At 46.9% G+C, this 27,403-nt stretch overlaps 1 protein-coding gene across 7 annotated transcripts in view; it reads right to left on the minus strand.

Moving 5' to 3' along the window:
• The window catches only part of AUTS2 (activator of transcription and developmental regulator AUTS2), a 1,250,408-nt gene that overhangs the window by 363,578 nt on the left and 859,427 nt on the right, over window positions 1-27,403 (minus strand). The window lies entirely within an intron of this gene.

Consider the following 27,403-nt stretch of genomic DNA (forward strand, 5'->3'; position numbering starts at 1 on the left):
CCCAGCTGGGAACCAACCCTGCTACAGGAGTAAGTGAATCAAGGTCATTTAATGGAATTCAGAGCAAAATCATCTTAACACGAGCTGTGCTGCTGGTAGCTGATGCGAGGCTGGGTCTCTCCTTGCTGGGCTAAGAGACAGTGACCACTGAGGATTGCGTTCTCTCCGCTGGACTTCGAAGGCAACAGAACATAATGGGCCAGGCTCACAATCTGTGATGCTTGCCTCTTCCATAGTTGAGAGGTTCAGAGAACAGCATTAACATTTTCTGCAGAACACGTGCCAAAAACAAGAGGCCAGGGTCCTAACAATATGGGTGAACCATCATGCTTTGGGGAAGCAGACTCAAAACTTCCAACTGTTGAGCTGGGTTTGGAATAACCAGAGTTTTAATTAACTCAAAGCTTTGCATTCCTCATCATAAGAAAAAAAACCACTTTTTTTAATAAAAAGAATGTTTTGTTAATATTATAATTTAAAGTAGGGAGAGTCTTGTTAGAGTAAACGCACAGCAGATAAATACAAGGGGCCTTCTAAAGGTTCATGGAAAAGTGGAATTAGAAGGTAGTTTATGGCCGGCGCTGCGGCTCACTAGGCTAATCCTCTGCCTTGCGGTGCCGGCACACTGGGTTCTAGTCCTGGTCAGGGCGCCGGATTCTGTCCCGGTTGCCCCTCTTCCAGGCCAGCTCTCTGCTATGGCCCGGGAGTGCAGTGGAGGATGGCCCAAGTGCTTGGGCCCTGCACCCCATGGGAGACCAGGAGAAGCTCCTGGCTCCTGCCTTCGGATCAGCGCGGTGCGCCAGCTGTGGCGGCCATTGGAGGGTGAACCAACGGCAAAGGAAGACCTTTCTCTCTGTCTCTCTCTCTCACTGTCCACTCTGCCTGTCCAAAAAAAAAAAAAGGTAGTTTATTTTGGTGCTAAGAATTTTGAAACCCATGTATATGAAGAGTCTTCAAAATTAGGTTATGGAAAATGTACAACATAAGGAAATCTATGAATGGATTTCAAATAATAAACACCTTTTAATTCTATTTTCCATGAACTTTTCAAAGTGACCTTGTATATCGTTCACTCAACAGTCCTTCATAAGGCGATGCTAAGCCAGACATTTAATGTAGGACTGGCTCTCAAGTCACTTCAGGTTAGCTATAGACGTCAAATACAGGATCTGAGCAGGGTCATGGCATGACTGGAGCTGTAGTCCATGAGGATGACTCTTTCTGTGGGATGGTGGAGAGGGAATGTATAATGGGGACAGTGAGGGCACGTTGGCAACTGTTTCACTGTCTAAGGCAGGGTGGTGCCATGGTTTGGAAAAGGGAGAAACAGATTGGCAGAGCAATTCAGACACAAAGATATGGCAAGCAAGCAACCTGAATGATTTTAGGATGATGTAGTTTAGTGTGGACACCTGTTCATGGAAGTTGATGTAGTGACGACACTCAATGGGAAACAAATCTGCTGGTAGGACGGCCACTCCTGGCTAGCTACCCACAGACACTCACACACCTTTCTCCCTGGTCTGTATCTTCTAACATTTTGAGGTTAACAAAGGCCAATGTTTTCTTTATCAATTGTCCTTGCATTTAAGAGTAGCTATTTTTGGCCAATGACATTTGAAGTCTGATGAAGTCTCTAAAATGTACTCTTTCTCTCATCAATTAAAAATAGACAAATAAGCAACAACAACAAAAACCAGGAACCATCCACCTCTTGCCTTTGAACATGACTGTATTGGCATATGATGCCTGGATCTGTGGTGGCCACCTTGCAAAAATGAGACAAAAGCCTGAACAAAAGCAAGATGGTAGTGCCAAGGGAAGAAAACTCCAGCAAAATTGGGTTCTTGAATGCATCCCGGGCCAGCCTGCCTCTGGATGTCTTTGTTCAGGAAACAGTAAGTTACCTTATTGTTCGAGCTAACTGATAGTGCCTCTCAACAGAAGGCAGCAAACGCCTCACTCCAATGGATGCCTTGCTAGTTATTGGAAGATGCAATTTGGGGACTCCTTTACAGACGAAATCCTCTGTCCTGTAATCATTTAGGAACTTCCATCACGATCTTACAGACTAAAGGGTTACAACATTTTCTCCTTCTCCTTCTGGCTCTACAGGGCTATAGGGCAGTGATACAGCCAAGTAAAAAGCATTGCTTTCAACTACGCTTCCAACCTCAAATGGCCTCAATTCACACTCTGGTTTGAAGGGCGACTTCTCCATTACAATAAGTCAAAGAGGTGTGCTAAAGATTGTGAAGGCCTAGAACAACAGATGGATGAGGACCAACAGAGTTCTCCTGGTGGTGCCATCTCTCCATCGCCTTTAATTAAGTCCTCCTTAAGGTTCCTAAGTTCCGGGCACGTTTTCAAGAGTGACAACGCACCGCACAGGAGGGGTGTGGGAGAGAGAAGAGTTTTCTTTCAGGCAGGCTCCTTTTCCCAGATGTTCACAGCTCTCCTTGTGAGGTCATCGATGATAGCTGAAGGCTGTGGCACAGCATTTGCCCAGCTCCCCCAGGATCTGTGTGTCGGGGAGGTTTGGAAGGAACCACCACTGCTCCCGCACCCCGTCCTAACAGCAGTACGTCCCTGGGAATGGTTATTTCCATCAAAGTGTTAAGCTTTCCTGCTTTCCAACAGTCCAGTTCTAATTTCAAGGTCCACTTAATTCTGCATCAAGTAATTACTGATATACCCAGAAGCACCTTGTCTCCAGAGTTAAGCATATGGTGAAGAACTGAGACCTACTGGTATCCATTAAGGAAGCAGCACGGATGCCAAGCCGATTAAAATGCTCAGGCTCCCCGCACAACATGCCGCGTGAGTGACAGCTCCTCGACAGGGCCAGTCGCAGAGTCTGCCAAAACAGTCTCGGCTGCACTGGGGCCCACATGGTGCGCTGAGAAAACAGTTCCATTTCTGGTATTAAATTCCCATACTGACCCGAGGACTTTGCCGTGAGCTCAGCAGGAGCGCACCATCCAATTTACAGCTCCGCTCTCCGGAGCCTCGAGTGCCAGCCCCTGGCAGAGACGAATGATGGTCAACCCCTCCAGCTCATAAATTATGCAAAGGCAATAAATGCACTCAGCAAACAGTGCCTAACGTTTGCCGAGGCTGGCTCCTAACACACTCCGTAAAAAGCCAGAAGCTCGACACATACAAGGGGTCTATTCCACTCATAAAGGGGGTTTGTTGACAACCCCAGACGGAAAGCGAGCCGCAGTCCTAAGGAGTCTTTCTGCTCGGCTGGCAGTGGTTTATGGGGCTGCTTTATGAAAAAGGGAGGCTGTTTTATAGAGTCAGTGTGGGCAGAATTCATGGTCTCAAATTCACATTTAATACACTGCATGGCTTTCACACCTTAAGTTCAATACATGGTGGATTTTTGGCCAAATGATTCTTGGTCTTCAAAGGTTAAAAGAAGAAGTGTCTGCTCCCTGGTCCCTAGGTACTCACTCCAATTTATAAGAGTTCACACTGAGCCGCCTCTCGATTCAGGTTTACGTTCTGCACGAGGCAGGGAAATGGAAAAGGCATGTCAAATGCAGAAAGGGGGTCCCCGCTGATTTGACCATTTTAAGCATTTTGACATCAGGGTCCTGCTCCGGTTTATTAGCAAACAGGTTGCACACCAGCTACCAGCCAGGGGTGACGGAGTCCTCTCCATGACAAGATTTCAAAGCCCTTTGTGAGAAGCTGCAAACACTGTCCTCCATTTTAAAAGAACGGCGTGAAAAGGAACAACCAGCTCTTCCATCATGGACAGGGAAGAATTCTTGGTCACTCAGCCTTCAGGCAGTGAAGACCCAAACCACACAAAGAGAGGAAGGAGAGAGGGCAGGCAGTGAGCAATCGCGGTCATGGGCCTTGAATGCAGAATTAGCCAGCACTGCTTCCCAGCCTGAGTCCCTGCAGGCGTCCCACCTAATTCGCATGAAACGTCATCTGCACCTTCTCATTGCTTGCGTTTCAGAAACTAGCAGTGAATTAGTGGGTGCACTGTCTTCCTTTCCTAGCCAAGGCTCACCCCTAAACTCAACCAGCCCACTCACCAACCACCAACCAATTCACTCAATATGTTCCTCTTCTAAAAATGCTCATTTTTGCATACATTTTGTTCAAACTGTCCAAAAATCTATAACTGATAAGGAAATAATGTTCACATATTATGTAATTCTATTTGTTAAGGAAACATACAATTTTTAACCTGTTTTTATTTATAGCTAACATGTTAAGTATTTTAATCCATATAATCTTCCCAGTAACATCACTTTTAAAAAATAGCTCCATTGCAACCCAGTGTGGATTGTAATCTATAATCTAATTTAAGAACTCCCCTAGTGCTTGGTAGTTAGGCTGCTTCATCTGAATATTCTGGAATTTTCCCCCTCTGCATTCATTCACCAATATTGCTCTTCCAGGACCTTTTCAGGGTCCTTCTGTCTCTGCAAATTCTTTAATATCATTGTCATCCCAAAGTTGTATTTTTAAAGAATTTACTTACTTTTATTTATTTGAAAGGCAGAGAACCAGAGACAGAGAAATCATCTGCTGGGTCACTCCACAAAAGTGTGCAACAAACAAGGCTTGGCCAGGCTGAGGTCCAGAGAAAAATCTGACTCTCCCACGGGAGTGGCAGGGATCAGGTAATCAAGCCATCACCAGCAGCCTCCCAGGTTGTGCATTAGGGGGAAGCTGGAACTGGAAGCAGAGCCAGGCCTTGAACTCAGGCCTCCCACCTCCCCAAATTGCATTTGTCATTCTGTTGTTTCTATGTGGTTTCTAGGGGAAGTCCTTTATGACTTCCTTGGCTCTGGGCTGGTGTTGTGGCATAGCGGGTTAAGTCATCACCTGCGATGCCGGTAATCCCAAATGGCTGCTAGTTTGTGTCCTGGTTGCTCCATTTCCAATCTAGCTCCCTGTTAATGCACCTGGGAAAGCAGTGGAAGTGCTTGGGCCCCTGCACCCACATGGGAGACCTGGAAGAAGCTCCTGGCTTCAGCCTTGCTCAGCCTTGGCTATTGAAACCATTTAGGGAGTGAACCAGCAGATGGAAGATCTCTCTCTCTCTTTTGTAACTATGAATTTCAAATAAATAAATAAATATTAAAAATATTTTCTTGGCTCTTCCTACCATTTACCTGCTGAGATGAAAATAAAATGTGTATGCCCACATTTGTCATCTGGGCGACTATGAGAAAGCTATTTAAACTCTGTGCTTCAGTTTACTTAGCAGTAGAATGTGGCTCATGACAGCATTTTCTAAGGTGAGTTGGGGGCAGGTGTTGTGGTGCAGTGGGTTCAGTTGCTGCTTGCCAACACCCATAGCATGTTATCAGAGTGACTGGGATTTGGACTCATCTCAGCTTCTGATCCAGCTTCTTGCTAATGAATGCCCCAGGGAGAGGCAGAGACAAAAGCTCTAGTCCCTGGGTCCCTGCCACCCATGTGGGAGGCCCAGATGGAGTTTCCGGCTCCTGGCTTTGGCCCAATCTAGCCCAGGCTGTTGTGGGCATTTAGGGAGTGAACCAGCAGACGGATCTGTGTGTGTGTGTGTGTGTGTGTGTGTGTCTGTCTGTCTTTCAAATAAGCAGTAAAATAAATACACTTAAAAAAGAAAACCATAAAACAAGTACATGCATCTGAATAGCTTGGAAAGTGCATGGTTCAGTGTACACATGACAAAGGTCAAGCATGATGTGTCTGTTTGCCACTGCCTACCACCCACTCAAATCCAGACTTACCCCCACTCTGTGCCTGTCCCACACTTTCCTTGCTAACGGTGTCACCAGTCACTTGACCGGAAGAGAAGAGTCTTGTTATCATCCTTGACTCTGTCTTTGAGCAGGCTCACGTTCCTGTCTCTTCATATGCTATTGATTCTACTTGTTAAATCCTCCCTGTCTTCACGGCCGTGGCTGCTGCTTTAGTTCGGGGTTTTACTTTGGCATCAAGAGGCTCAGGACTGCTTTCTAGGGTCTGTAGTCTCTCTCTTTTCTAATCCCAGCCCTTCTCGACCAGAGTGGGCTTTCTAAATTTCTACTCGATGACGATGCTTCCCAAGGCCTGTGAAGACTCATCTTCTCCCCGCTCCTCCCTCTCTCCCTCAACGGAATGCTTCCTAAGCTTTCTGTGCTGAAGGGCCGTTTGTTCTTCTTTTCTTTTCTTTATTTCCAATACATCGTGGACCAATACTTTTGGAAAATACAATAAAAATAAATTGCTAGAAAAATGAAAAATATAAACAAAGACATAATTTTTTTTTACTATCAGATTTGAGAGACAAAATTATGCTACTGATTGCTTTAAAAGCTTCCACATGCTCATTCTTAATTGCCATACGAATCTCATAGGAGTTTAGTTACAAAGAGCTCATGCACTAGTCTTGGTCTACAGTCACACTTTTTTTTTTTTTTAAATTAACTTATTTAAGAGGCAGAAAAAACAAAGGGAGAGAAAACGAGAGAGAGAGAGAGAGAGAGAGAGAGAGATCCTTATCTGGTGGTTCACTCCAATGACCACAATGACCCAGCCAATGGCAGAAGCTGGGAGCCAGGACCTCAATACAGGCCTCTCATGGGGGTGGTGGAAGCCCAATTACCTGACCCATGACTGCTCCCTTCCCAGGGACCACATCGACAGGAAGCTGGAATCAAGAACCGGAGCCAGGAACTGAACCCAGACACTGTGATGTAGGATACAGCATCTTCACTGCTGGGCCAAACATGTGTGTCCGCACTTCCAAGCAGCAGCAGCCCAACACATCCAGCCACACTCACTCACACCTGTGGCCTTATTATCTTGGCACCAGGAATTCCCTCTATCTGAAATCATATTCCTCCAAGTTTCTGCTTAAACACCTGCTACTGACCTTTAAAACACATTCTTCTTGATTTTAAAACATTCTTCTAGGAAGAATTAATCACTTGTGTCTCCATCCCTTACCAAAACTGTGTTTCAGTCACTGGCCACAACAGACTTTTCTCCTGCATGCAGAGCTCAGGTGGGTAAGGGAAACGCTTTGTTCATCTTTGTATTTCTGGGCCTTGGGCCATAGTAGGTGCTCGATCGCATGGATAAGTCAATCTCATTCTTCCTGAGAATTGTTCAATGCAGTTTAAACAAACTATGATTTATTTAGTTTTTTTTAAGTTTATTTATTTGAAAGGCAAAGAAAATGAGAGAGAGAGAGAGAGACAGAGAGACTGATTTTCCTTCCGTTGGTTCACTCCTCAAATGCCCACAACAGCCAAGGCTGGGCTAGGACGGAGTTGGAAGCTGGGAACTGAATCCAGGTCTGCCATGTGGGTGGTAAGCACCCATCACCACTGCCTCCCAGGGTGTACAACAGCAGAAAACTGGACTGGGAGGAGAGCTGGGACTCAACCAGTTACTGATAAGGGTTGTGAGTGTCCCACAGTATGTCTAACTGCTACGTCAAATGCCCACCCCCAAACTATGACTTAAAAGATAGGTGATTTCAAAGAGAGAAAGTACACACAAAAGGCCGGCTCTGCGGCTCAATAGGCTGATCCTCCGCCTTGTGGCGCCGGCACACCAGGTTCTAGTCCTGGTCGGGGCACCAGATTCTGTCCCGGTTGCCCCTCTTCCAGGCCAGCTCTCTGCTGTGGCCCGGGAATGCAGTGGAGGATGGCCCAAGTGCTTGGGCCCTGCACCCCATGGGAGACCAGGAGAAGCACCTGGCTCCTGCCATCGGATCAGCGCAGTGCGCCAGCCGTGACGACAATTGGAGGGTGAACCAACGGCAAAGGAAGACCTTTCTCTCTGTCTCTCTCTCTCACTGTCCACTCTGCCTGTAAAATAAATAAATAAATAAAAAGAAAGTACACACAAAAAACTAAGTTGATAGCTTAACACAGGGGATATACGTTTGGACATACAGAGCAGGGTTAACTTCTTCAGCAGGGTCTAGAGTTATAAGGGCCCAGAAGAAACTGTCTCACATTAAAAGGCCCAGAAAAGGTGTAATTCTGATTTTATTATACTTCCTCCAAAGCAAACATTTCTCCCTTCCACTTGGGAATCTGGTCCAAATGGAAGTAAGTGTGCAACACCTCTCTGGCTCATTGCAAATGTGAGAAAAGGCGGAATTCTAGGTGCCCATGATGGAATGCATTCTTAAGCAGAAAGTGGCAATCACTGAATGTATCACAGGCAATGACATTGAGGAGGGCAATGCTCTCTATTCTGCTCAATGGACCTTGCTGGAACAGTTATTTCGTATCTCAAATCCATTTATCATTGCCACCAAGGATGTCAGGGCTGAACACCACTGCTGAATGAAGTTATTTTATTCTTCTTTCTGCCGAAAGGAAATGAGAAGAAAATGAGGGGGAACCCCAACTTGTAAACCGCGGCGTCAAACATCAAGTACAATTTAACATCGGCAGTGACAAAACAAATTGACTCCCCTTTGGGGCAGGTGGTTTATCTAAGGCTGTAAAGACAGCCCTCACCTAGAAGCAATTTCAGAAGAAGCCACCTGCAGACAATATGACACGTAGGAGTTACAGGAAGCAGTATGGTTACCACAACCATGGCCACCGCTCTCTTCCCATCCACCTCATCCGTTGCACTTGCAAAACTGGGGAGCTGATGCTGTCCGTGCCTTTTTTTTTTTTTTTTTTTTTGACAGGCAGAGTGGACAGTGAGAGAGAGAGACAGAGAGAAAGGTCTTCCTTTGCCGTTGGTTCACCCTCCAATGGCTGCACCGTGCTGATCCGATGGCAGGAGCCAGGTGCTTCTCCTGGTCTCCCATGGGGTGCAGGGCCCAAGCACTTGGGCCATCCTCCACTGCACTCCCGGGCCACAGCAGAGAGCTGGCCTGGAAGAGGGGCAACCGGGACAGAATCCGGCTCCCCGACCGGGACTAGAACCTGGTGTGCCGGCGCCACAAGGCGGAGGATTAGCCTAGTGAGCCGCGGCGCTGGCCCGTGCTTTTTTTTAATCAAGCCATAAAGCCCTCATTTCCCACCACTTATACTGCTCTCGTCTTGGTTTTGGACTTCAAGTGACAAGCGAGGTGGCTGGTGCCCTCGAAACAGAAAACAACATTTTAATCCTGAAAATGGTTTGAGGAATTCTTCTGATTGCAAAATGGTGCCACTGATAGAGGATACCTCCCCTCAATCTCAACAATAATGATGCCCATCGCATCAAAGAGTGCCAATAAAATGGAGGCCTAATGAAAAGACTGACGTTTCACACAGCAGTTTTTTTTTTTTTTTTTTTTGACAGACAGAGTGGACAGTGAGAAAGAGAGAGAGACAGAGAGAAAGAAAGGTCTTCCTTTTCCGTTGGTTCGCTCCCCCATGGCTGCTGCACCGCGCCGATCCGAAGCCAGGAGCCAGGTGCTCCTCCTGGTCTCCCATGTGGGTGCAGGGCCCAAGCACTTGGGCCATCCTCCACTGCACTCCCGGGCCACAGCAGAGAGCTGGACTGGAAGAGGAGCAACCAGGACTAGAACTCGGCGCCCATATGGGATGCTGGTGCCGCAGGCAGAGGATTAACCAAGTGAGCCAGGGCGCCAGTCCCCCATCCTGATCACTTATTAGAAATGCAAATATATTGACAGAAATTGAGTTATCAAGTTATCTAAACCTGAAAGTTTTAAAGCTCACAAATCGATTTTCAACATGTTTTCCCTTTTTGCCACATTGAAATCCAGGTATATTTCATTAAGCAACCTATATGCTGTAAAGTTCCACTTAGATCACTGAAATACTGTTGGGTCTTTGGAAGTGAGGGGAGAAGTGGATATTTCCCAAATCTTTGGTGGGCACACCATCCCCCACCCCAGAAGAAAGGAAGTCACATTTTGCCAAGTACAAACACACATAAACCCCACATGAAATTTACTTAAAATCTGAGCCCACAGCCTCGGTGACTGCCAAATTCAGAAAAATGAGTTTCTTGTCCAAAGGTAAAACTGACAGTGTAGGGCCCGGTAATTTGTAAATGATCTCTTTTAAGCTTAAGCACAGATCCTCTGCCTCCCTGTCATTGATTTACTGATTCCAAGTCATCAATAGCATTAATCCGCACCTGCCTGGGGACCTATTACACACGGCTTTGAAGGCGCTGTGAAGCACGAGTTTATTATGAGACCACACTCCTGCATCAGGGAGACATGCTCCCCTATATTCGTGGGCAGCATTCTCCTGCGACCCCCTGCAAAGCTGCAGTTCCCCCTTTCTGTACCACAGCTGCTTGTTGTTTTTGGGGGGGGGGCAGGGCGAGCCCCCAGTGTTCACTTCAACTAAAGCTGGGTTCTTTCTGGAGTTCCTGTGTGAGCTAATAAAACCCAAATTTGCTGATGAGTACAAAGGCAGAGAATGTTATGGGTTAAAATAATACAAGAGTCTATTTTTTCCGCTGTGTTGTGATCCATAGAAATCACCCTGAGCCTTTTCCCTTTCTTCTCTGCCTGGGAAGCCAATTGCTTTGATTGCAGTGATATGAGCTCGCTAAAATGACTTGCCCTTGCTTGTGAGGCAAATGGAACATGCTAATAGAACTTATCGCATTACCCGATGCAAAAGTGCCATAGCTCATTACTTTAAGATAAAAGGATATCATTGCAGACGGCAAGCAGAATTGACTTTCTGAGGCCCGACTTGATGATGATTTAATCAACTGCTCTCTTTCACTTCTCATCTCTGTGCCTGTCGGTTTCACAGGTGCCGTTAAATGAGACACTCAGAAAGTGAGCGGAGGGAAAGAAATTGCTGTCATTACTTTTCAAGAAAGGAGGTATGCAAATTTTCGACAGAAAGATTGCGTTCATAATGGGCCTGGTAAAATACAAGGATCATGCTTGACAGGTGAGGGCAAGCCATTTGTATGTCCTTAAAGCGAGCAACGGTCCTCGTTTAGAAATGTGCACAGTAAGAGAAGCTACAAATGAGAGGCCTGGCAGGGCTGGGGAGAGGCGGTGCAGAACCAGAGGTTGGTTCAAGCTGGTGTGTGTTCCAGAGAGGGGGAGGACGCTTCAGACTCGAAGCAGCCAAAGCCAGACAGCAGTTAACAAAGCTGGGTAGCTTTGTGAACCAAAATCCGACAAGCTCTTGAAAATACGGTATCTGCCTCCTTCCCCGATGTAGGTAACTGTGGAGCCAGATTACCTGGGCTCAAATCCTGGCTCTACTGCATCCTGTTGGAGAGACCCTCTGGCAAGCAACTTGATCACTCTGTGCCTCAGTTTTATCATCTGTCGAATGGGACTACTGACAGACTGGTTTACTCCTAATAACAAAGTATAAATATACATAATCCACATAAAATGTTTACAATAGTGCTTGACACACAGGAAGCACTCAACAGATGTTAGAAACCATTCATTCTTCAACAAAGACAATCTTTTTACTTTTTAAAAAGATTTATTTATTTCTTTGAAAAACAGAGAGAGAGAGAGATCTGCTGGTTCATTCCCCATATGAACAGAATGGCTAGGGTTGGGCAGGCCAAAGCCCGGAGCCAGGAACTCCATCCTGGTCTCATCTCTCTCATGGGTAGGAGGGGCCCAAGCACTAGGAAAGACTTTTCCAGGTGCATTAGCAGGGAGCTGGTTCAGAAGTGGAGGCCCTGGCCTTGAACTGGCAGTCATATGGCATGCAGAGGCTTAGCTTGCTGTGCCACAAGGCTGGCCCCAATCTTTTAATTTTTCCAGCACATGTGAGCCAGGTGGGGGCTGGACATCTGTCTGGCCCTCATGTAGATAGAATGGAATTCTTCATTGGTTTCACATGTACCCGTCTTGTTCCACAGGCTCGAGGACAGCTTGTTGGAGAGCCCAGGGAGGTTGTCCCTAGAACTGTCCCGAGCCTAGTGCAGTGTCAAGGTTTCCAAAAAATGCTCAATAATGATTTGGTGATGTGTGGATCCTCCCTCCCTTCCTTCTTCCCTTCCTCGTCACATCCGACACTGCCTGCGGAGCTGCAGCAGCCTTTGGGTAACCTCCGGGGTAGGAAATGTCTGCTGTTAGCTGGGAACCTCAGGTGACCGCCGCAGGCCCAGCCTGGGGAAGCCATGATGCAGCCGGCGAGAGCAGACAGCCTGGCACGAATCACCTTCAGGAAGGGAGAATGACTCTGAATAGATTAAGTGATCAACGTAGTATGAACAGAGGTGTTTTTTCATCCACTTTGCCTTCAATAGGTAATTGTTCTATTTTCTCCAACACTCAGAGTAAAAGCATCTTTCTTAAAGTGCCTGCAACTCCCGAGTTCTTTTTCCCCAGGTAATGAGACTGCTGCAAACCACTCTTCCTTCCCCCACTAAGGCCGTGAGATACTCAGCGTAGCTCCTGCTTTCCATGCTAAGTGGCACCCACATGATTCAGTTCCCTGCCAAAGGGACCACGTCCACCTTCAAGCCAGAAAGTGCAGGAGGGCAGGAGCAGGAATCCGTGACAGCAGGGCAGCCCTGAGCTGTTTATTCTGGAAAAGGCTCGTCTTTCCTGAAGTGCACTGCGCCTCTTATCTCAGCCACACGGCTCTTTCGGGGTAGGGCTCCTCCACAGGAAGCATCGCAGAGCGCTGTGCCCTTGGAGCTGCATGCCAACAGCTGGCTTTTTTTTTTTTTTTTTTTTTGACAGAGTGGACAGTGAGAGAGTGAGAGGGACAGACAGAGAGAAAGGTCTTCCTTTTGCTGTTGGTTCACCCTCCAGTGGCCGCCGTGGCCGGCGCGCTGCGGCCGGCTCACCACACTGATCCTAAGGCAGGAGCCAGGTACTTCTCCTGGTCTCCCATGGGGTGCAGGGCCCAAGCACTTGGGCCATCCTCCACTGCCTTCCCGGGCCACAGCAGAGAGCTGGCCTGGAAGAGGGGCAACTGGGACAGAATCCGGCGCCCCAACAGGGACTAGAACCCGGGGTGCCGGCGCCACTAGGCGGAGGATTAGCCTGTTGAGCCGTGGCGCTGGCTAGCTGGCATTCTTTACAGAGGAATCCAGACAACAGCCCTGGAGGAGTTAAAGCTTCTGATGGCAGACCCTGGGGACTTGAACCCAGCTCTGTCCGCCGAAGTTCAAGTTCTCAGCCAATACAGCATGCCACCTCACTGTCTCACGCACTACCCAGAGAAACTACTTGAAGCACGTTTTCCTGATTGATTGCCTGTCACAGTGTAGAGGCTATGGAGGTGGAAAAGAGCTGCAGTGTCTGTCTGCAGCAGTGACTGTAGCCCGTCAGCTGCTGTTACCCCTCCTGAACCCAGACTCCCTTCGGAGGGGGGTGCCTCACCTAGCATGTGACCCCAGGTAGTGCTCATTAAATTTGAGGCTAAACTGGAGTCAAATTGCGACCTCAGGGCTGGAGTTTGTTTGGCTTATCTCTTTGGACACCTGCATTCCATATAGGATCGCTGAGTTCAAGTCCTTGCTCCACTCCCAATTCCAGCTTCCTGATAGTGTAGACCATGGGAGGCAGCAACTATGACTCAAGGGATTGGGTCCCTGCTACCCATAGGAGAGACCTTGGTGGTGATCCTGGTTGTTAGCTTTGGCTTGTCCCAGTCCCGTGGCAGGCTTTTAGGGAGTGAACCAGCAGATGGAGTTTCTCTTTCTCTGTCTGCCTCTCAAATAAGTAACAATAAAAAAATTTTCAGGATAGGTGCCTTAAAATAATTCTGGAAGGGCTGGCACTGTGCCATAGTGGATTAGGCTGCTACTTGTGAAGCCAGCATCCTACACTGGCACTGGTTCGAGTCCTCACTGCTTCACTTCCATTCCAGCTCCCTGTTAATGCACTTGGGAAAGCAACAGAAGATGGCCCAAGTGCTTGGCCCCCGTTACCCACATGGGAGACCTAGATGAAGTTCTTGGTTGCTGACTTTGGCCTGGCATAGCATCTGCTGATGAGGCCATTTGGGGAGTGAACCAGTGGATGGAAGACCGATTTTCTCTCTCTCTCTCTCTCTCTCTCCAGTGGATGGAAGACCGATTTTCTCTCTCTCTCTGTCTATAACTCTTTCAAATAAATAAATAGATAAATCTTTTTAAAAAAAGTTCTGACCCCTCCACTTTTCAGTCTTGGGCAAGGTACTTAGCATCTTACAGCCTGTCACATGGGGATAACACAGACTCAACAGATTTCAAGCAGGTGAGAGCAGTGAGAAATATTAACATTATTTTTTTTCTAACTCAATGAAAGATTCAATGAAAGATATGTTATATCACACACAGAAATGAGGTAATGTAATAATTATTTAAATGTTGGGTTGAATTTTTATACCATTTTAGTGCCACAGGGGAAATCATATTCCTCCCAGATTTCTACACGAGAGGGTTGTGAAGGCTTGACACTATGCTATTCAAAACCAGAAACAATAACACAAATGACACACAAACCCAGAAAGCTACCATTCCATCTCAGGGAAGGGAACAACAGGAATCATTCTAGGAACTAATGGTTTCAGTTCATGAAACACCAACAGGCTCTGATGTTCTAGAATTTCATTTTTTAAAGTGTTCTTTTAGGCTCTTGATGCAAATTTTTTTGGTGGGAATAGTTTGGACCTATTTTTCAGTCAAAAGTAGTCAGTAACCTGTGTAGAGGGACTAATAAAAAATGCACATTTATAAGGCTAGGCAACCAGATTTGTAAGTTAAGGGTAATGTAGTAATGACTTTGGCTTTATTAATGCTTTGGCATCATTAAGATGTTCAGCCACAATCAAATTGAAGAAAAAAAAAAAGAATGGGCATCAAAAATACCGTGACTACTGGTACAACTAGAAGACAGTCATTTTGGAATTTGTCCTGAATTTTTATCAATCAGAATAGGAGATACGTGGATAGCTACACACAAAAAGATCATTTAAATACATTGTTGATCTAAGAACTAGCCTAAAAAAAGCCCCAACCAAGCCAATCTTGGAAAGACACAAAGATTCCTAGAAGCAACTTCAAAACTGGGGATCAGTTGCAAGAATACAGATAAAGGATCTGGCACTTAGAGGGCACTCGAAAAAGTCCAGCAGATGACTTCTACTCTCTCAAGACACCTAGAAATGTCTGCTCCCTCTTCTAAATGAAAGCTCTCCAGCGCTCTGACCTCCCCGGCTGTTAATCTTGCTGTCAATTTAGAGCACCTCCAACACTACTGGTCAGTTTCTTTGTTTCTCAGAGTTTGCTTATTTCTTACTTCAACCCAAACCTGGCACCCAGTAGGTGCTCCACAAATACATGTGAAAGAGAGAAGGAATCACGTGCCCTAGCACAATACCTGAGGGAAGGCGTCACGGAAGGTGTCTGTTTGGCTGATGGGATGGGCACTGGGGTATTTGAAAGGAAGGGGGCATCTGATTATGTCTCTGAGACGGACATGGAAATAATTTTAGCTGAAAGTAAATCCAAAGAAAATAATGCCATACACTTAGAGAAATCAGATTTTTAAGGGTACTCTTAAGAAAATCAGGAAACTCAAAATCCTAAAATATTTCTTTCTACATTCAGCTCACTTTAAGCCAAGTAAAGCAATTGGAATTGAACAGGAAAGGGGGAAAATAGTACTCTCATATTGCAGGACACAATGGCCACATTATCAACTTCTCACCAGCCAGGTTTTTTTATTCTTTTAATGCAAGATAGTGAACCGCTTGGCTAAAAGAATACAAATATGGTTTGAAACAAACTGATTTATAATTTTAGAAAGCTGGCTCAAGAAGATGCAAAGATATCTCAGGCTACCACTCCAGTGGATCCCAAAATTCATTCCTTGTTCTTCTCCAATTTATTGGGTCTCTGCCTTTGCTTTGCCCTTTTTAGAATTCATCATATTCATAACTGGGGTTTTAAATGAAATTGTACCCAACAACAGTCTTTATTTTCGGATGGCTTAAACACCCAGTCTTCTATATCATAAACAAGGAAGGGTAGGATTACCATAAATTGTCTGTAAGAAAATACAAATTGCCAAGATAAAAACACCCACTGCTCTGCCAGTCTCGAGTTTCCTGTTTTGACATACTATATGCAGTAATTTGGTCTCCACAATCTCTTATTAGAAAATGAATGTGCTATTTTTCTGAATGCTGCAATTACAATAATTGAATTTAAAATGGGGATTGAGTTTCTCTATTTGGAGGAAAAGAATAATTGTGTATTTCTGATTAAAATCAAGGGGCCTGAAAAGAGGTTGTACACATTCCAGCTCCAGTCTCCCTGAGTGACTCCTTGTCAGGCCAGAAAAGCAGTGAGCCAGAGAAAAGACAAATTCAAACAGCGGCGGCTGAGAAAGGGACCAGCACCTCAGCCGCAGGCCCCGTCCTCTCCGGCCTCATTTGCTTTGTCTCCTGGCCTTCAGTCACAACACCCCTGTGACAGAGGCAATCAGAACACCCAGCACTGTTACATTTTAAATGGCAGCCCTGCCGGAGTTCCCCCACTGCGTCAAAAATTAAGAGTTAAAATGCAAGGAAAACAAACATCTCTTTGTGTTGAAAAGGCCCATCCGCTTCTAGACTGCCAACATTTTGGAGCAGTTTTGATTTCTCCACTGGATAATTTTCCAAGGGGACATGGAATGGCAGGAGGAGTCGGGGAGAAGGAGGCTAAAGCTCTTTTCTAAAGAGCTCAACTTCCTTTGTTTCACCAAAAAAAATTTTGTGAAAAGCCACCTTTAAGGTTCAGATGGAGGAAAGGAAAAAGAATGGAAGGGGCTCTCCTGCCTTCTGAATGCTCTTTTGTTTCACCTGTGATGGTTTGTATCAATGTCCTGAAACCCCTACTTGTCCAGATGGGAAGCTGAATTTTTGTCTAATTCCTCCTAACACAGCTTCCTGTGAAAAGAGAACATCTTTCGTTGGTTCACTCCCCAAATGGCCGCAATGGCCAGAGCTGCGCAGATCTGAAGCCAGGAGCCAGCAGCTTCCTCTGGGTCTCCCACACGGGTGCAGGGGCCCAAGCATCTGGGCTATTTTCCACTGCTTTCCCAGGCCATAGCAGAGAGCCAGATCAGAAGAGGAGCAGCCAAGACTCGAACCAGCACCCAGTGGGATGCTGGCGCTGCAGGCAGAGGGTTAACCTACTGAGCCACAGCACCAACCCCTAGAACATCTTTCTAACACAAAGGGAGCCAAGGATGGCCTCTTTATACTGTTTGCTTTTTTTTCTAGTGGTTTTATTGAGATATAAACGACACCGGTGAACTGCACATATTTAAAAAGCACAATCTGAAAATGTTTTTGTGTATATGTCTACACCTGTGAAACCCACTGCATGACCACCACCGCCAACGTGTCCATCACCCAGAAGTTCCTTGTGCCTCACTGCTAGCTGCTCCCTGCTCTCCTGGCCCACACAGCCTACGTCCTTACCCGCAACCACTGATCTGCTTTCTGTCACTACAGATTTGCTTGTATTTCTAAAATTTTATACATATGGAATGACACAGTATTATGCACTCCGGTTTCTATCCTCACTGCTTTCTATACTGACACCTAATTAAGAAGGGGCCCCCAAGTTCGAGTTCCAAGGCAGAAGGCCGCTTGCAGAGGCTGCCTGGGCCAGGGTTTACTGCCATCCCCTAGGCACAGGACCGAGCTCACTTCATTCTCAGGCTTTATTATGTACTTCAGTAATCAATAAGCACTTCTATGGCAGAGGGTTTATTTTACCCTATAAATCCAAGAAGGAGAGAATGATATTAAGACATCAGTATGGATGGGCTCTGCTGCTCTGTAACACTATGAGGACAACACAGGCAACAGATTTAAATCTGAGAAGGTTACAGAGCAGTCACAGCTCCTGGCTGGATGGCAGGGATCGTAAAAGACTCAGGCAAGATCTACAGCGACGTCATTGAGTGCCAACAGGACTCAGAGCGGAAAAAAAAAAACCAAACTGAACAGACACGCTGGGCGGCTGCCCTGGAAGAATCCTAACCACCGGCTTGAGTGGCACGTGAAGAGCCCCTCTCAAAAATCCAAAGTGATTCTTAATAGAACAAATAGAAAGGTAGAGAACAAATACCGCTTTCAGACTGACTCTGGTTTAGGAAGCAGCCTCCTGGAGAGTCCACGGCCTCGGCCTCACAGTCCCAGGAGATCCTTAATTCTCTCCCCTGCAACTCCACGCCCTAGGGCTCTGAGATAATTATCACTGGAGCACCTTTTCTCTGGCAGGCCCTTGGAGACTCATCCTTCCTTTCAAAAGCAGAGAGGTCAATTCATGGAAGAGGAAATATAAATGGCTAATAAACATATGAAAAAAATGTTCCACCTCGCTAGTAATCAAAGAAATGCAGATTAAAAAGAGATATTTCTTTTCATCTATTAAATTAGAAAAATAAAACCATGTAAATGCCGACAGGCAATGCTGGCAAGGCTGTGGTCAGGTCCACATTTCTGCAGGAATGTCAATTTCCTGTCTGGAAAATCATTTTGCAAGGTGCATCTGAAGAAAAGAGCCCTCACATTTTTCATACCACTTAGCTCAACTCTTCCCTTTCAGATACGCATATATCTGTATCTCTGAAAAAGGAGCAAAATGTCTACAAGAATTTGTTTAAAAATTTCATCACAGAGTTAGGAAACAACCCACGAATACATTATTTATATGGATACTGTCAGCACATAGCTAGGCCAGGAAATAGCTAAGATACATTTTACATATATTCCTGCTTTTAACCTCCCAGCAAATCCGCTCACCTCCCATGGTGTAGGTGTAAGTATTCCAATTTTACAGTGAGACAGTAAGGCTTAAAGATATTAAGCAACTTACCACAGTCATGCATCGGTAAGAGGAAGGTCCAGGCATCTGAACCCAGGTATTTCGAATTTCTGCACTAATTCAGTCTCCACACTTCAAGAACCTGAATGTCCCCACACTGGGAAGCAGGTTGGTACGCCCTTGGTGGGTTCATCCATGGAAACTAAAGCTAATAAAGACTTTTTAATGGAAAAAAAAATCACTATAGTCATAGGGAAGTTAAAATAAAAATCCTAGAAATGATCTTGGACGAGTTACGTATCCTCTCTCAGATTCAATTTCCATTTTTAAGCAAGAAAATGGGGGTGAGCGTAACTGCCTCCTTGGTAGCATTAGGATAATCCATGGAAAATGCTATTTTTATTGTTACTACTACAATGAGAGAAGACACACACAATTATTCATAAAATATTTTTTTAAAAATTGCTAAACACACACATACACACAAAGAAAAAAAGAAACTGGAAAAAAGATGTACCAAATGATAATTCTGTTCATTTCTGAGTGATAAAAGTGTTTGGATCATTTTTATTTTCACTTTGAAGTTTCCTGTAATTTTGATCTTCTTAATTATTATGAATACATAGTTATGTATTTTCAATCAGCAAAGGATACACACACCCACAATGACACTCTCCCCAGGTGACAGGGTCTCTGAGGTCCTGGTAGACCCAGATCTCTACAGGCCATGAGATGGCAAAGGATGATCTCCGTTTCAGAGATTTTCCTGTCCAGAGGCTTCACCTGGGCAAGCACCTTGGTGGTGCAACACACCAGAAAGGCTACGCCTGCTGTCTGCCTCGCTTAAGTCATAAACCTATGTGCTCGCATTTGGTTTCTGCCACTCAACAGTAGACCTTGGTTAAATCATTCAACCTCATGCGGCTTTATTTCCTCATCCATAAAATGGGAATAATAATATGTGGTCCCTGGACTGAAATGCACTTAAATTTAAATCACTTAACATAATACTCAGCCATAGTAATTGGCCAATAAATCGTTATCATCACCATTGCTAGTAGTTTTATCTTGGGTGGTGCTGTTTCAAAGTCAGCCACCAAGCCTGGGTGACACATCCTACACAACAGGAGGTTGCAACCCCTGTCACTTCCCTGTGTCATCCAAGCCCCCCTAGGCCCCAGTGATTTTTAGCCTCCAAGAGGCTGCCTCCTGCACAGCTGATGCCTTGGGGGAAGGGCTGGCCAAACACAAGTGGCGAGGGCCGGAGCCTTGCTAGGAGGTGAAAGAACAGGAGCATGGGCACATGGGCCTCTGGACTTTGCAGCTTGTCTAACACGCCCTTCAAGACAGGAGGGAAGCAGATGGTCTTGATGAGAGGCCCCAGGCTCAAAGGCTACCGTGGGAGGAATGGCACAGGAGAGGAAACCTCCAGCCCCAGCTCTCTCTTCACCCTGGGGCTGAAGAGCTCGCCCTCCCTGGTTCCCAGAAAGCACACAGAAGGCAGCCCGCGCCGGTCTCCCATTTGGAGAAACAGCTATTTCCAAAGCTTCTGAACCACACGCCACTGTGCCTTGGAAAAGGAACATGTAAGTAACGGTTTGCAAGCTGCCAAGAGCGTGGGTTTCACAGCGCACATTGCAAAGCTCACGCCTGTCACCACAAGACGACAAGTGTGCTCTCCATGTCTCTCTCTCTCTCTCCCCTTCTAGATCTTAAAGGGTTACGCCTGGAAATTGCCTCGCTGTGCTTCTGGGACAGTATGAAGGATGACTGCCATTGCCACGGTCAGCTATGACAGCGCCAATTTGATGTGCTGCCATCAAGGGCCTTCTAAGAGCTGAGCGCCCTGATGGTTTTGTGATGCGAATAGTCACATTGCAAAATGGTTTTCCTCTCCCGCTGCCTCTGCCTCCATCTGCTGCTGGGCTACAGGCACAGCCGGCTGCCTGCCTGTCACAGCATGTATTAAAATTAGCTGGGGAGGAGGCACTCAGTTGTGCTAATTACATTTTAATCATTGGAAATGTGTTGGCAAATCAAGCCTTGATTGCCATCTCGGAGTCTGTCTCCTCCAGCAGAGTGGAGGGGCCGTGTGCATTCGGCAGGGCCTGCTGGGCTTTCTCCTTTCACAGAAGATAGACTGGGGGCCCTGCTGGCCCACCACTGAGACCGCTTTGGCACATTATTAAAAAGCCACAAGGCTTGTTTCAAATCATCCCTGTGTGAGACCCGCTCATTCTCACTTCCCTGGGCATTCCGGCAACCTGGTACTTTTAACTATAGCTTTAGTGGGCTGCTCTACCTCGCGGGCTCAATGTGTGTGTGTGTGTGTGTGTGTGTCTTTCTGTCAGAGGCAGGGAGCAGGGGTGCAGGATGCTGTAATCCCAGCACCTGGGAATCAAGACGGGATCTGCTGACAGAAGGCATTGTCCCTTGGGAGTGGACCATGACCACGGCAGGCGCCGCACTGCCAAGGCCATGGTAGCAGCTATGATGAGGTTGTAGGAAAGAGAACATATTTTGTGGGCCGTTGTGGGTTGCTGGATGGCTTCATGGGGCTGAAGATCATTGCTTGTCCCTGGAGTTAGGCAGCTAGTGAATTAGGGCCTCTGTTCCAAGCTGCAGGGAAATCCAAAGACAGCGCCTGTAAGCAAGCGAAGACTGCTTTTGCTGCCAGTTGCCATGAGCCGAGAGGAGGGAGAAAGTGGCTTGCTTGGGCAAGACCCACTCCAAAGAGCCCACCCACGGCAAGCTGCCTGTTCTTGTTCACCTAGACGGGTTGACGGTAGAGTCACTCACATGAGAAATGCGCATATTTGCTTGAGTCTTGCTGGTTACACGTGGGACAAAGAAAGAGAGCCCAAATACTATAAAATAGGAAACAAACGTATTTCCAAAGTTATACTACTGAAGGCATTGGGTCTTAGGTTTGATTGTATGTGATTAGCCTAGAAAAGGACAAATCCTTTAATTGCAATATTGTCCCTTCTAAACAATTGCTCCTGTACCATGAATTATAGATAATTTTACCAAGTCTCAGACAGAGTTGGGTAAGGCAAAAAAAAGGCATCTCCATGACAGTACAAACTAAAACCCCACGGCAACGTGTGAAGGAACCAGCTTGGGGCAAAAGGGCTACAGACCCTTTTATTGTAGCCACAGCGCCGTTCCTGAGCAGGAAAGGAGGGCTTCTCTAACACATGTGTACAGTTGGAGCTGAAAAGGATTTCAATGGCTGCCACCGTGGCTCAATAGGCTAATCCTCTGCCTTGCGGCGCCGGCACACTGGGTTCTAGTCCCGGTCAGGGCGCTGGATTCTGTCCCGGTTGCCCCTCTTCCAGGCCAGCTCTCTGCTGTGGCCAGGGAGTGCAGTGGAGGATGGCCCAAGTGCTTGGGCCCTGCACCCCATGGGAGACCAGGAGAAGCTCCTGGCTCCTGCCTTTGGATCAGCGTGGTGCGCCGGCCACAGTGGCCATTGGAGGGTGAACCAACGGCAAAGGAAGACCTTTCTCTCTGTCTCTCTCTCTCTCACTGTCCACTCTGCCTGTTAAAAAAAAAAAAGGATTTCAAAGTCAAGCTTCAGAGGGGTCTGCGATTACCAGGGAAGAACTCACCACACAGGTTGGATGCAGGCAGGCACACTCATTTCTGGAGGGGTTTGTGTGCAGGGATGTGTCTGTGTGGGCTTGCACACAAAAGTTTCTAGAGTCTCTCTCTCTCTTTTTTTTTTGACAGGCAGAGTGGACAGTGAGAGAGAGAGAGACAGAGAGAAAGGTCTTCCTTTTGCCGTTGGTTCACCCTCCAATGGCCGCCACGGCTGGTGCGCTGCGGCCGGTGCATCGCGCTGATCTGAAGGCAGGAGCCAGGTGCTTCTCCTGGTCTCCCATGGGGTGCAGGGCCCAAGCACTTGGGCCATCCTCCACTGCACTCCCGGGCCATAGCAGAGAGCTGGCCTGGAAGAGGGGCAACTGGGACAGAATGCAGCGCCCCGACCGGGACTAGAACCCGGTGTGCCAGTGCTGCAAGGCGGAGAATTAGCCTAGTGAGCCACGGCGCCGGCCCCTAGAGTCTCAACAATGGTCAGATCCACCAAGCGAATCTTAGTAAGTTTGCTAGAATCACCACCATCCATTTGAATACCGTGCAAACCATGCAACCCGCTTGCAAGAGTTACATCATGTCATGCTTCACACCGTGCTGTGTGGCCAGCAGCACAAGGAGCCAGACTGTGTTTTACAGTTGAGATGAACGAAAATTCAGAGAGATAGCACACAGCCAAAGGTAGCAGATCTAGCACTAGAGTCTAGGCTGCTCCCCTCTGACCCCCAGTTTCACTGAAGCTACAAAGGTGTTCTTAGGTAACAGGACAAAGAGAACTAAGAAAGCCATAAATAAACGAATAGCCACCAGGAGGTCTGGGCCAGTGATCAGGTGTCAGATCTCTCTCAAAGGGATCAACACGGACCTCAAGGGGCAGAGGAGCGAACCCTTGAGAAGAAATTACTCACCCTGTGGTCATAGGCAGCCGGATCGACAAGAAAACCACGTGGCTCTTTGCTCTCAAAGCCAGGAAGTCACTACTGTGGACCTGGTGCACCAGGAGAGCTGGTGGCATCTGTTTTAGCTTCTAAAGAAACTTTTTTTTTTTTTTTTTTGACAGGCAGAGTGGACAGTGAGAGAGAGACAGAGAGAAAGGTCTTCCTTTGCTGTTGGTTCACCCTCCAATGGCCGCCGCGGCTGGCACGCTGCGGCCGGCGCACCGCGCTGATCCGAAGCCAGGAGCCAGGAGCTTCTCCTGGTCTCCCATGGGGTGCAGGGCCCAAGCACTTGGGCCATCCTCCACTGCACTCCCTGGCCACAGCAGAGAGCTGGCCTGGAAGAGGGGCAACCGGGACAGAATCCAGCGCCCTGACCGGGACTGGAACCTGGTGTGCCGGCGCCGCAAGGCGGAGGATTAGCCTAGTGAGCCGCGGCGCCGGCCTTAAAGAAACTCTTAACTTGTGCCTTGAGCCCTAGGGTTTCTCCTCATGACCCCTCATTGCTCCCCACAGCATTCTCTCACATGGCCTGGGCCTCAGAGAGCAAAGGTAGTTCAGTAATCGATGGACCCTTTCAGTGTGTGTCAGGCAGCGCACTGCACTGCCTTCCTCCCAAGCCGAATGCTCTTCCCTGGGTGTAGTGAGCAGGATTCTTGATTTCACACCTCTGGGACTATCACAACTGTGTCCCTCACTGCTCAACCTCCCTCATTCTGCAGGTCTGTCAGACGAATTCGTTCAGTTTGTGACCAAACCTACGAACGCCTCTGGCCTCCCAGTTTTCAGGGACACGGAGCTGACTTGGATGTACAGCCAAGATCGCCCACGTGAAAAATCTCAATTTTCTCAGGCCCACTGTTGGTTACCCTTGACAGGGGAGGGTCACTAATTGTATGTTCATCTCTACATGAACTTTGCTGGTACTTTGATTAAAATGTCTCTCCTCATTCAGTCCTTGGAAAAGCATCAGGAATAATTCACTGCCTCTGGACCCACTGCTCGACGCAATGGGCCAATGAACTTAGCTTTAGGGAGCGTCGGGAAACGGAAGGATAACACGTGCTGACAGCCTACTAGGTGCTGGGAAAAGTCCTCTTTGCTTTCTTATTTAATCTTCACTTTAACCCTTTGAGACCAAAGAGTGACTTTTTTCTTAACAAACATGGAAAAATTTCAAAAAGGTTGCTCAGCCCTTTGGCATTTAAATATGGGAGCATATGACTGAAGTGGAACGCTATGCTGTCTTCCAATCAAAGGCACTGTGTAAGGGAAAAAAAAGTTTTAAGAGAAATGGTCCAGGGCGGCGCCGTGGCTCACTAGGCTAATCCTCCGCCTTGCGGCGCCGGCACACCGGGTTCTAGTCCCGGTCGGGGCACTGGATTCTGTCCCGGTTGCCCCTCTTCCAGGCCAGCTCTCTGCTGTGGCCTGGGAGTACAGTGGAGGATGGCCCAAGTGCTTGGGCCCTGCACCCCATGGGAGACCAGGAGAAGTACCTGGCTCCTGCCTTTGGATCAACGTGATGCATCGGCTGCAGCGCGCCGGCCACGGCGGCCATTGGAGGGTGAACCAACAGAAAAAGGAAGACCTTTCTTTCTCTCTGTCTCTTTCTCTCACTGTCTACTCTGCCTGTAAAAAAAAAGAGAGAGAGAGAGAGAGAGAGAAATGGTCCATGGGCAAATGGTCCATGGGCAGCAGCTGGAGGAATGAGGGAGAGGCATGCAGAAGATGAGACAATTCTACAGGTTTACACTCAAGACAACAACCGCCCCCGTGATTACCCTCCACGGTACATTGTATTACCCGTAGTCTTTATAAGCGTGGAGAGGAGGAAAACACGGACACCCCATGACTGTCTTTTCTGACTCCTTCTGCTAGTTTTCCTAGAGCTGTGAGTTCCCCAGACTGTTTTCCAAGGTCTCGCCACAGGCTGCCTGCCCCAGAGCCTCCTCTGGCTCTAGTCGAATCCTATTTATCCCGTGGCGTCAGCAGCCACTTACTGAACACCTCCTGTTGGGGGATCTAGAAATGAGTAAGACACAGGGGCTTCATGCCTAGAATAACTTACATTCTAGATCTGTAGGACCGTTTCGGGCATCTGGGATGTTCCAGTTACTTAGATGCACAAAGCTTTTGAAGATGGGCACAGAATTGCTCTTGGAACCTTTGCTGGGAACAAGACCCCATCAGTGGGTGTGTCCGTCAGTGAAGGCTGAGCAGCCCACAGAGAGTATCCTAGCTCTCCTCCCAACTCTCCTGGGGAGGGGACATGGCATGACTGGGACATAAATCATATTATCTTCCATAATTATACATAAAAGCTGTACTTACACAGCGGGCAAGATGCAAAGGAAACATTTGGTGAGCTGCCAGAACAATTTCAAACGCCCACTATCCAACAGCGTGAGACAGCTGTAAGAGGCTCTCACTTTACACACGTCTCATCTTTAAGGAGTCAAGTTTACCAAACTTTGGGTCAGGCCAACCAGCTTCATTATTCAGAAGCAGTGTTGTTCCCTAGATACCTTCCTTTATGAAGATCCTTGCAAAGGATTGGCTTAACAAAGGATCTGAGACCTACAACTGACTTACTGCCTTATGGTGCACACAGGCGTCCTTTACTTTCCCAAACTAGAATTTCCTGGGAGCTAAATAACAGTGTTAGATTAAAGGACTTCCACCCTGGTCTGCTCTCAGACACTCTGCTTGGGGCACCAGGGGACAATGTGAAGGAGGCCAAATTGTCTTCTTGGCTATCAACACCAAAGCAAAGACACAAATCTTCTACATCAATAATCCTTGACAGAACTTGTCTTTTCAGACAGTCTGTGTTCCCCTATGGGCTGTGAGCATACAGTAGTCTGCTAATAATCAGGATCATCCATTAATACTTCAAAAGTACTTCTGACTATATTATTTCTGGCTACATTAGTTTTGGTGTAACAGGATTTACAGGTTAACTGTACATTATATTAACCCTCTTTTACTAGATACATTTTTCAATGTGTTCAGGCAAACTTCCATATTCTACCATCACATTCTACTTGACCAAACCTTCCACATTCTACTTGATAAGCAATGCGCGTTTACTCTTGTAGTATCTGCAAGAGCATTGGCATTTTTTTCCATTGTCTAGGTGTCCATTTACAAACTAAAAGTCCATTTGGTAGCATTTTCTACTGTAGGTCATTTTAGTTATGTTTCTTGAAACTTGCTCTGTTAGGGATTTCTTGAGTCTGATGGTGAGTTGTATACATGAGGTACTGGGAAGGATAAGGCTTGGCCTGACTGCTGGATCTTTTCAGAAGTCAGGGGTATACACTGTCCAGCAGTGCTCTTTGCAGGTGCATATCTGTCTTCTTTTTTAAGCAGAATTCCATTTTGTTCAGAGATGCAATATGTTTGAGTAAAAATGATGAATTTCCTTAGTCAGTCAGTAGTATTTGGGTGACTATTTGATGCAGTTCTGGCCAATGAGATGTAGCTGGAAGTCCCTGAAGAGTCTCTCTTCCCGAATAGAAAGGCAATGCCTTGTGAGACAGTCTTCTGCTCTTCCCAGATCTGGGGTGTGAAACCTGAAGTTGTGACAGCCACCTGATGACTGTGAGGCAGCACCTGCAAAGCTTCACTCCACGTGGGGCCAAGGGTGGAACAGAAATACAGAGGCACTTAGCGTCCTCGTGGCATCTGCGGCCTGGTGGTCAAGATGTTAGTTTTACGGTGCCAGTGTCCCCAGTCAGAGTGCCTGGGTCCCAGTCCCAGCTCTGTTCCTGTTTTCAGCTTCCTGCTAATGCACACTCTGGGAGGTGGCAGTGATGACTTAAGTAGTTGGGTCCTTGTCTCCCACATGGGAGACCTGGATTGAGTTCCCTGCCCCTGGCTTATTGCAGGCATCTGGGGAGTGAACGAGCAGGTGGGAGTTCTCTCTCCCTCTCAGGCTCAAATAATAAATAATAAATAAATAAATTTTCTAGAAAAAGTAATCTCAATCAATACTCCTGATGATGGGTAAAATTAATTAAAAATATGTAAAAGCCAATTATAATGTTCTCTAAAACACACTCGCCAAAGTCAAGGGCAGGAGGTGCAGCACCCATGAACATCTCAGCCAAGAAGAAAATAATTTCTTCCTAGTGCTTCTCACAACCTGAAGAGGACTTAACTTGTAAATGTAC

The sequence above is a fragment of the Oryctolagus cuniculus genome, chromosome 19 (genome assembly GCF_051225735.1).
Source record: "Oryctolagus cuniculus isolate XC-2025 breed Fujian yellow rabbit chromosome 19, ASM5122573v1, whole genome shotgun sequence".
NCBI classification, from domain to species: domain Eukaryota; kingdom Metazoa; phylum Chordata; class Mammalia; order Lagomorpha; family Leporidae; genus Oryctolagus; species Oryctolagus cuniculus.